The sequence below is a fragment of the Sciurus vulgaris genome, assembly GCF_902686455.1.
Source record: "Sciurus vulgaris genome assembly, contig: HiC_scaffold_177_arrow_ctg1, whole genome shotgun sequence".
In the NCBI taxonomy this organism is placed as follows: domain Eukaryota; kingdom Metazoa; phylum Chordata; class Mammalia; order Rodentia; family Sciuridae; genus Sciurus; species Sciurus vulgaris.
Genome location: NW_027632876.1, coordinates 1,041,948 through 1,051,435, shown reverse-complemented (window position 1 = coordinate 1,051,435; position 9,488 = coordinate 1,041,948). Strand labels below are relative to the sequence as shown.

The following is a 9,488-nucleotide window of genomic DNA, read 5'->3' as shown; positions in this document are numbered from 1 at the left end:
GAGACCCTGTCTCTAAACAAAAAATAAGACTGGAAGCTGGATGAGGTGGCAGATGCCTGTAATCCCAGTGCCTTGGGAACCTGATGCAGAAGAATTCTTAGTTCAAAGCCATCCTTAAAATTTAGCAAGGCCCAAAGCAACTTAAAGAGACTCTGTCTCTAAATAAGATGTACAATGTGCTGGGGATGTTGCTCAGTGGCTAAGTGCCCCTGGGTTCAGCCTTTCGTACTGCAGCAAACAAATTGTAACCATCCCTTATATGTAAGATTCTTTTTTGGGAGATCGGCACAGGATGACAGTGGTTTGTGCAAAATAAGTTAAAACAAAAGACCACTGGTGCCACGGAGATGACCGATCACCTTGGATAATGATGAAAGATGTGGGGAGACTCAAGGGTCACGGAAGAACTGCAGCTGCCAGGGAGGCAGGCGGGACCTGCACAGGGAGCAGCATCCCTGACTGCCTCACTGTCCCTGGGTGAGGTATGAAGTCTCCATGAGAGGACCCAGGCCTGGCAATGCTGATCCAGGATAGGCGGGCACAGATCCAAGAGTGGTGCTATGCCTGGCAGCAGGGAGGGGATGACAGCTGTGATCAGGGAGTGACCAGGACTTTAAGGAAGGGTGCTGGCCCATATGCCTTAGTGGTCATGTGCATTGGAGGCCACAGCTGTTGTTTCCAAAGGCCACCCATTAGTTCTTTCAGTGCTCTGCTATGAGGTGGCTTTCAGATATTTAGGTTCTGGCCTTCTATTGCTGTGTACTCAGTACTTTTTTGGTGCCTTTCTCTCCTCTGCCCATCTCTCTGCCCAGTCATGTGCTTTCCAGAAAGCAGGCATAAGCTAAAAGACAACTCTATCCTGTTTCTTTCTAGGGGGTGTCAGTGGATATGTAGGATACCACGGGAGATTGAGTCATTAGGTTGATGAGCTTTGTGAGTAACTTTTAGTTTGGATGGTCTCTGCTCTTCTGGAAGCCATTGAACAAATTTCATATTCCCCATAATGACAGACAGAAACTTTGTGGATCCTACTGACCTCTAAGAAGAGGGGGAGGCAGGGCAGAGGGGAATAAATTCCCACCGCACAGCTGCAAGAACAAAATGGTGCTCTCCAATGCCTTGGGTACCAGCAGCCAGAGTCAAGAGATGTGGAGACTTCTGTGTCACCAGTGCAAGTGTGGAGCCTTTGTCCAAGGAAGTCTATGAGGACAAGGGCCCTAAGCAGCTGGTGAATTCAGGAGCTTGTGGGCTGTTTGACCTGCTTAGGAGACATAACTGAAAATTGAAATTTCCATATTACCAACAGGCTCTAACATGTGGAGTGACAGCAAAAGGGAAAGCCTCTACGACTGCTACCAGGCTGCATAAAGGCACTCCTTCAGAGTTACCTGTAGCACAAAAAAGAAAACAATAGCCCTTAGCCCCAGAAACACCCACCCACAACCTCACACGTGCTTACCCAGGTGGTGGGCGGTTTCCAGGGGATTCGCTTCATAGTTTTTATCTCAGCCCGTAGATCAAGTCAAGCTTATGGAAGATTGATCAATTTCAGTCAATGTTAAAAATTAGTTCAAGGCCATTTTGGAGAAAATAGTGCTTTTCTGCTATTTCCTAGTAAAGATCTGAAATATGAGCAGCAATCTTTCTCTTGAGCTTGTATTACTTGCCTGTGTAAGAAATTCCCCTACTGGGTTAGATTTAGCATTGTCACTTTTGAAATTAAAAGCTGGTGTTTAAAACTTCATTTTTATAGGAAGAACTTGACCTCAGTGATTTTTATACCTTTGATTAAATAACTAAAATTATTGGGTTAAAAAATTAAAACAACCCAAAATTATTGGTTTAATAATTACTCTAGTTATGGGCAGATTTTTGACCATCTCATTACATTATTATAGCACAGAAGCAAAATTTCACTCATATATTTGACTTAAATGGCAGTCTTTGGGGATTTGAATTAGAAAGTATAAGTTCTACTGCAATTTACATGTTAAGTTCTATAACCCTGTGGTAGTTCGACCATTTGTTAATAAAAAAACAGATCACCAGTGTCACCACTGCGCAGGTGGCCACCAGCATCGCCGAGGACACCGAGAGCCTGGACGACCTGGACGAGTCTCGCACTGAGGATGTCTACTCCGAGATATTCGACATTTCCAGGGCCATGGATTAAGGCCCCAAGGAGGTCTGTGAGCGCATCTCCTCCGAAGAGACGCTTAACAAAGTTGGGGACGCGGAGACCTCCGGGACTGTCTCCCCAAACCTCCTCCTGGACGGGCTGCTCTGGCCAACGGAGGAGGAGCCGTTTCGGCCGGAGCGTGGCTGGGGAGCTTGCCAGTTCCCTGGCGGCGGCCTCCACCTCGGCCTCCACCTCGGCCCCCACCTCAGGGGCTCCGGGAGGCTCCCCTGCGGCGGACCCGTCCAGTGGACCAGGGACTGCAGCCCCAGCGCAGCCCCCCACCACCTGCAGTTCTCGCTTTCGGATAATCAACCTGGACTACGAGAGCGGGGAGCCCTACCGCAGCGGCAGATGGATGGGCATGGAGTACTGTGAGCGGGACTCAGCAGCTTCCAGGCCCTTTCAGGGAACTGCATTAGGCACAGCATTAGGCTGAGCGGGACAGCGGCCTGGGCGCCACCGGAGGGTCGGTGGTGGTGGTGGCCTCCATGCAGGGGCGCCCGGGCCCGACTCAAGGACTGACAACTCTCTGACTGCTGTGTCACAGCTACCCCTGTCGGAGAAAATGAGCCAGCCCGCCCCGGCCCAGCTGCAGAACTTTAGTGTCGGGCAGCCACAGCCGCCGCCACCCATAGGTGGGGCTGTGGCTCAAAACTCCGCTCTGCTGCCGCTGTTCGCCGGAGCCGCTGCGGGGCCTCAGCCAATGATGGCAGCCGCACAGCCAAGCCAGCTCCCAGGTACCAGGCCAGGCGGCACCCCTCCGGGACCCAGGACACAGGTTCTGCCGTCGACGAGTGTAGACCTGGTGCAGCCCGCCGTGTGCTTGCCTCCGCACCCGGGTCTGGCTGGCGGCGCCCCTGCAGTGCAAAACCCAACGCACTTCTCATACCCCCAGCCTCAGATGCCGCTCAGGCATTTGCTACCGATCCAGTCCTCCAGCCAGAGCGAGTACTTGCAGCAGCACATGTCGGGCTTGCAGCCATCAAGCCTGGCGCAGCCCTCGTCCACCACAGCCAGAGTGACCCCTTCCGCCAGCGCCAGCCTTACCCTGGGGGCGCCAGCTAGAACGCGGCCCGGGTGGCCGCGCAACTGGCAGGTACGTCTTCTCCCCCCATTGAAGCTGTGGCTCCGGGGCAGGGACCTGCGTAGGGCGGGCAGGCCACACCTTTTCCACCCGCTGGCGTGCCCCCCGCTGCTGGGGGAGGCGTGGTGCAGCCAGGCCTGGGTCCTGCCAGGGCCAGGCAGCCCCAGTCGGTTCCTCTGCCACAGATAGGTGGCAGCAGTAAGCTGTCAGCCGTGCCTGGTGGCCCTCACACCGTGGTGCCCGGAGTTCCAAACGTGCCTGTTGCATTGCCTGCTCCCAGCGTGCCTAGTGTGTCTACAACTTCTGTTATAATGCCAAATGTACCCCAGCCTCTGGCGCAGCAGCTGTACAGCCATACGCCCGTCAGCAGGAGCAGCAGTGTCATCCAGCACGTTGGGCTGCCCTAAAACCCAGGCAACTCATAGGGCTCCAACTAGTCTACCACAGTCTGACATAAGCCAGTTTCAGACTCAGGCTTTAGTCAGGCAAGTTGACGATACTAGAAGAAAATCAGATCCCCTACCTGAACCGCCACTTTCTCTTATTGCTGAAAATAAGCCTGTTGTGAAGCCTCCTGTTGCAGATGTCCTGGCCAACCCCCTCCAGTTAACACCTATGAACAACCTCTGTCTTCAGCATAGCTATTCCTGTTGAAGGTGATGAAGACAGGTATGGAAATCTTATTTTAAATCTTGGATAGGAATGCTTGGCCAAGCATCAGCATAGGCTGCAGCTTTGGGAAGTTATGTTCTCTCAGTTCAGCCCTTCATTTTTAAATAAGTGTTAGTTTAATTAAATTGATTTAAATTGCTAAAGTAAAAGGGTGTAATGAGAAAATTGGACTTGTCACAGTTTTTTTTTTTTTTCAAGTGCTTAAATGGGTAGGGATGCAACACTTGATTCAGATATGGATTTCGGCATAACGGTGATATAGAGGGGTAGCTAGTATGCTCCCAAAGGATTTTTCTTTGAGCACTATGGCAGCTTTATCAGTGTGAGTTTTGATGCTGAGACATGACATTATTAACAAGTTTTCCATTCTGGAAAACCAGAAGGCCCTCTAACAAAAACCAACACAAAACAGAATCCTTGTAAGGAATCATCTCCAGTGTATCTGGAATGGCCAAAGAGATAGTGAAGTGTCAAATCCAGCTTTGAAGGTCCTACTTGGTTCAACCTTTTAATAGATGGGGGTCCTGAGGCTTCCCAGTGACTTTTTAAAGATACTATTGTTTGTTTAAGCAAAAAATATTTTGGAAAGATGTTCTTATCTTCCATCGGTCTTTTTAATATAGGAAAGGAAGGTATGAGATTTCTTTAACATAGTTAAAGAACATGTAGTTCTTGAAATTAGGAGTAATTTTATAGTTAAAGTGTAAATGTCAATAATTGACTCCCTCTATGTAAGGGATGCTTTTTTAATGGTCTTAGTGAAAATTGTGTGTTGCTATACCATTCTACAACAGTTGATGTTTAGTTTTGGTTTAATGAGGGTTTTTAGTGGTTTTGAAGAAACATCACAGGGAAATTTGACATATGACAAATACATATCTTATAGTAGATTTTAAAACCCTGACTTGTTACAACATTTTAAAGTACATTAAAAAATTACAGAGTAAGTTTCAGACATTTTACAGTTAGGCCATTGCTGGGGTATTTGAGCGAGATTAATTTTAGATGTGTTAAACCTTCAAAGTTATTTTTGTGGGATTTTTAAATAATTGGTATATAGAAGAACACAATGAGATGTTAAAACTTTTTGTTTCTTAGTATCTTCACATTCTTTTCTTAACTTCACATTTCTAATTAGCCTTTTATTTTTGTTACAGACTTCTGTTCGTTTGAAAAATGCTCACTGAAATTCTTTCATCTTCTACACTTTTTGTAATTCAGAGTTAATAGTCTTTTATAGGTGACTTGCTTGTGGGGAGTCTTTCTTCCACTTGAGAAACTCTTAGTACAGTGTCCCCACATGTGAGCTCAGCTAGCTAGTCTTTGAGAAACTTTACATGGATGGGACTACCAAGTAAAGAAACTGATTCCACAAGCTACCTAGAAAAATCTATTTTTATTGATACTCCCATTTTCATACATAAGGACAAACCTGAAATTCAGATTGAGTTCATTTTTTTCACCTTTGGTAATAATTGACAGGCATCTTAACTCTTCTAGCTGCCAGATGCAATTTTTTTCTGATAAGTTGGTAAATAACGTTTTATTTACCTCTCTGTTTCTATACACTGCCCCATATCTCTTCAAGTAATGGCTGGTTTCTAGACCATGCTCCTTTCCATACACAAGTACACATATGAATGAAAAATACATCACATGTTTCTTAGTTTATAAATATGTGATTACACTCCTCAGAGTTTTAATGTGATCTTATGACCCGAAGCAGAGACACCTGCTGACATATGAAAACTCTTGAAATGTATTCTTTAGGTTCTGACCTCAAAGATGCATTTATTTGTCCTTACTGTGTTAAAATTTGATCATCTCAAGAATCTTATTCACAGACACCTGAATGTTTGAACTTCAGATACTACAGTATCATTCTTACAGTTGCAGCAGTTAATCTACTGCAAGGGTTTTTTTCTTAAATTCTGCATAAAGCTTTCTTTGTAGTCATTCAACGTAAAATAAATTGGAATGAGAGGTCCTGAGTAATTATGACAAACTTTGTGACTAGATGACAAATCCTTTAGATCCCAAGGAAATATTTGTAAATTTAGGACTTTAGTAAGTGCAATCTTTTTTTGAGAAAAGGAGGGAAAATGAGAGATTAACAAAAAAAAATTGGTGTGGGTTTTAATCAAACACCTACTTTTGTGATTTTTGGTTCCATTACCTAATATGAGACTCTATAAGTTTAATTTCAAGGTCATTCATATTGATGGACCAGACCTTATATTAATCTATCTTAAATGTTATACCTTTGAAAGGGCTGATGATTGTATTGCAAAAGTTGTCAGTTTTCATTACATGCCGACTACATTGTTAATTACCATGAAGTTGATGCCTTTTTTTAGACATTTTCATTAGAAAGGCTTATGAATAGTGGTTGAGCCTCTTCAAAGTGATTTTGTGTAATCCGGTGGATATAACAATGGTTGAAAATATAGATTATAAAGAATTGTGTAACCATCTTTACAGTGACTAAATGGTACAGAATTTGTACTAAACTACCTATATATTGAACAGACTCCTTTAAATGGGAGAAGGTGTAAAATATCACTGGCCCTAAAAGGAACACAGTAAGAGATTGCTTTCCATAGATAACTGACCTGTGTGAACTCTGTAGGCCACATTCCAGAAACTACCATGAATGGCCACAATTGTGAACTGTCAACTGCAGTTCAAGACCTAATTGTAAGGATCCCTTAGTGGTGTGTGTGTGTGTGTGTGTGTGTGTGTGTGTGTGTGTGTGTATCTACCTGGTTAATGGTTTTTATTTTTGTGGTTTGCTAATGACTTATGATAAATTTTGTGCATTCATGAAAACAAACAAACAAACAAAAAAAACAGCTGGAGAGGAGAGTGGAGAATAGGAGTGAGCAGGCTCAGTGGGGCCTCCTCTCCTCCCCCTCCAGGGCTCTGCTGGGGGCCGCCTGGTGATGTCGAGTCTCACAGCTGGCAGCAAAGGTCCTGCCACAGAGGGCTGAACTGGGGCCAGGACCAACTCAACAGACGCTTCTGTAGAGCCTACTGCTCTCTGGATCATTACCAGATTGCTGAGTTGGCCACTTGTCACGGCTACAGTGCCAGGTCTTGAAAAGGGAGGCCAGGACCCTGGGGAAAGGTTGCCACAGGGCTAGAGGAGCCCACTGTGTCCCCCATCACAGGGACATGGGCATGCCATGTGCATTAGCTGCCAAATGTTAACCTGGTCTGTGCAGGGGAGGGCTCAGTTCATTTCTCTGTTTCTATATTTATTTTTAATTTTTTCAACATAAATTTAAGCATTCTTGGAAGACAGGCAGAGACTGCAAACCTTTCATTTTACCCTCTTCAAATAATGTGATTCACACACACAGGTGTTCACTTCTAAAGTCTCCATAATTCATAGAGCATTCGAGGAGATCTTAAACATCATGTGCCGTACACATGAGAGCTACCCAAGTCCAACAAGCTTTCTTGTAAAGGACCAACTTTTGTGCAAGAGAAGAAAAAGGAAAAAGAGAAAGAAAATAAAGCACAAAGGAAATGGAAAGTGGATTTGTAGTTAAGATTTGGAACCAGTTTTCCCTCCTTCTGGGCTGTTATCTGACTGTAGGTAAGCAGGTCCCAGTTTCCAAGCCCCATCCTATGAGGCTGGTTCCTCATTCTCCTGGAGCATCAGAGCAGAATGGCAATGGCATGGGATGTATGCTGTTACCTCATGGCTGTGCATTTGAACCTCCACTCGGTCCTCAGAATCTCAGAGCCACCTTCCTTTGGCAAGATGACAAATAAGGTAAGTGGCTGTCTCTGTAATCTATTTTGTTAGTCATGGCAGGAACCCCTTGCTCCCTGCTTCCATGAAGCATGCCACCAGAGGTGAGGGACATGACTCGGGGATAATTTGGTCCTGAATATGGTCCTGTGCTGGGCCCAGCAAGCCCAGATCACCACTGCCATGGGATGCAGGTGGCAGGGCAGGAAGCTCCTCCTTCCATCAGGAGAAACCGAGGAAGGCCAGCCTTGCCATCCAGAACCAGGATGTGGCTGCCCTGGCTGTGGGAGTGTGTTCTCTGTGACTCCCCGGCTGCATGTTGTGGTGTCATGGGCCCTTTGTGGTGCACCAGGCTCACAACGCCAGGACCTGCCTTCTGTGGCCCCCTGGCTCACCCACCTCCTGTCCCCCTCAGACCTCAGCAGTGAAAGCTTTGGTGAGGATGGGGCCCTGAAAAGCTGGGTGCTCAGACTGGGGCCCAGGGTCTCAACTCTGGCCCTATAGGCCAAGGGAAGAAGCAGGGAATGTTGGGGGTTTTGCTTTCACTTTGAAGTCCAGGATTTTTTGGTTAAGGGGAAACTAATGTGGCTAGGTTAAATAACGCCTGATATGTCCCTCTTAGTGCCTGAACATGGCCCTTGCTAGAAGAGGGGACTTTTGCTGGCACAGGTGGTAGGCCATCCTGCATTTTCAGGGAGCACCTGGTGAGTCATGGGGGTCCTTGGGAGAGGGGATAGAAGGCTCTGTGCTAGTAGCCGCAGAGGGGACAGGCAGCAATTAGATGAAGTGATGAGGGGGCAGTAGAGGAATGCTGATGACCCAGAAGTACAGTCTTCACAGAGCCTTCAGAGGAATGCAGGCCTGCAGATGCCCTGATTGCAGACTCAACCTCGGAGCTGTAGGAGGATAACTGTGCACACACATGTGACCTGGTCTGTGGTACTCTGTTACAGCAGCCACAGGACACTGCTGCCCTGGCATGGGAACATGCCTCTGGGGAACATGGGATTGCTGGCACCCCAGCTCCTTTCTTACCTGGCCCCTGCATGACTCTCATCACAGCCATGTGGGGCGCTGGGCAGATGGAGAACTAATCAACTCTGAAGAAGTTTGAGCCAGTCCAAGCCATCTCTGAATGGAAAAGTCACATGAATTGTACAAGGTACATGCATTCTGGGAACATCATCTTCTCCCCTGTTTTGGGGAAAGGGTCCATGCTACAGAGAAGGCAAAGGCAGCTCACAATGCCACGGAGTGTTGGAAACAAACATTATTTGGTTTGCCAACCTTACATTTTGGTCTTACTAATTACAATAATATTTTAATGGACAGAGCTTGTTTGACAAGCTGATTACATGTAACATTAAACAAAACACTATGTAATGGTAAAATTTATTGATGGGATCCAATTTACAAACTTCACATCCATCCACCCACACACACACACACACACACACACACACACACACACACACACACACAACACACTCCTTTGGAATCATAAATGAGGTTGAATGGCATCAGTTTTCACACATCTTTGACTCTACTGAAATTATATTAAACATTGCAGAGAAAAATAAAACTGTGCTGAAAGTAAAAACTTACTATAGTCATAGCTCCATGGTGCACCATTGCTTGTTACCAGAAATGACTCTTGGATGGTCAGATCACCTTGTGCTACTGAGATTTGTATTTGAAAGGACAGGGAAGAGGAGCAAATTTGTCTTATTTCTGACCCATCCATGAAAAACTTGCTGTCAATGTAGCATGACATAAAAGCCTGAACTAATTGA

General features: G+C 46.0%; 1 pseudogene across 1 annotated transcript; it reads left to right on the top strand.

Annotated features, from left to right (window-relative positions):
* Window positions 1-1,114: 1,114 nt before the first annotated feature.
* LOC306652318 (TSC22 domain family protein 2-like) lies at window positions 1,115-8,123 on the top strand (annotated as a pseudogene). The gene is made up of 3 exons: window positions 1,115-1,228; window positions 2,015-3,932; window positions 8,111-8,123. The product of its transcript is annotated as a TSC22 domain family protein 2-like (transcript).
* Window positions 8,124-9,488: the final 1,365 nt, after the last annotated feature.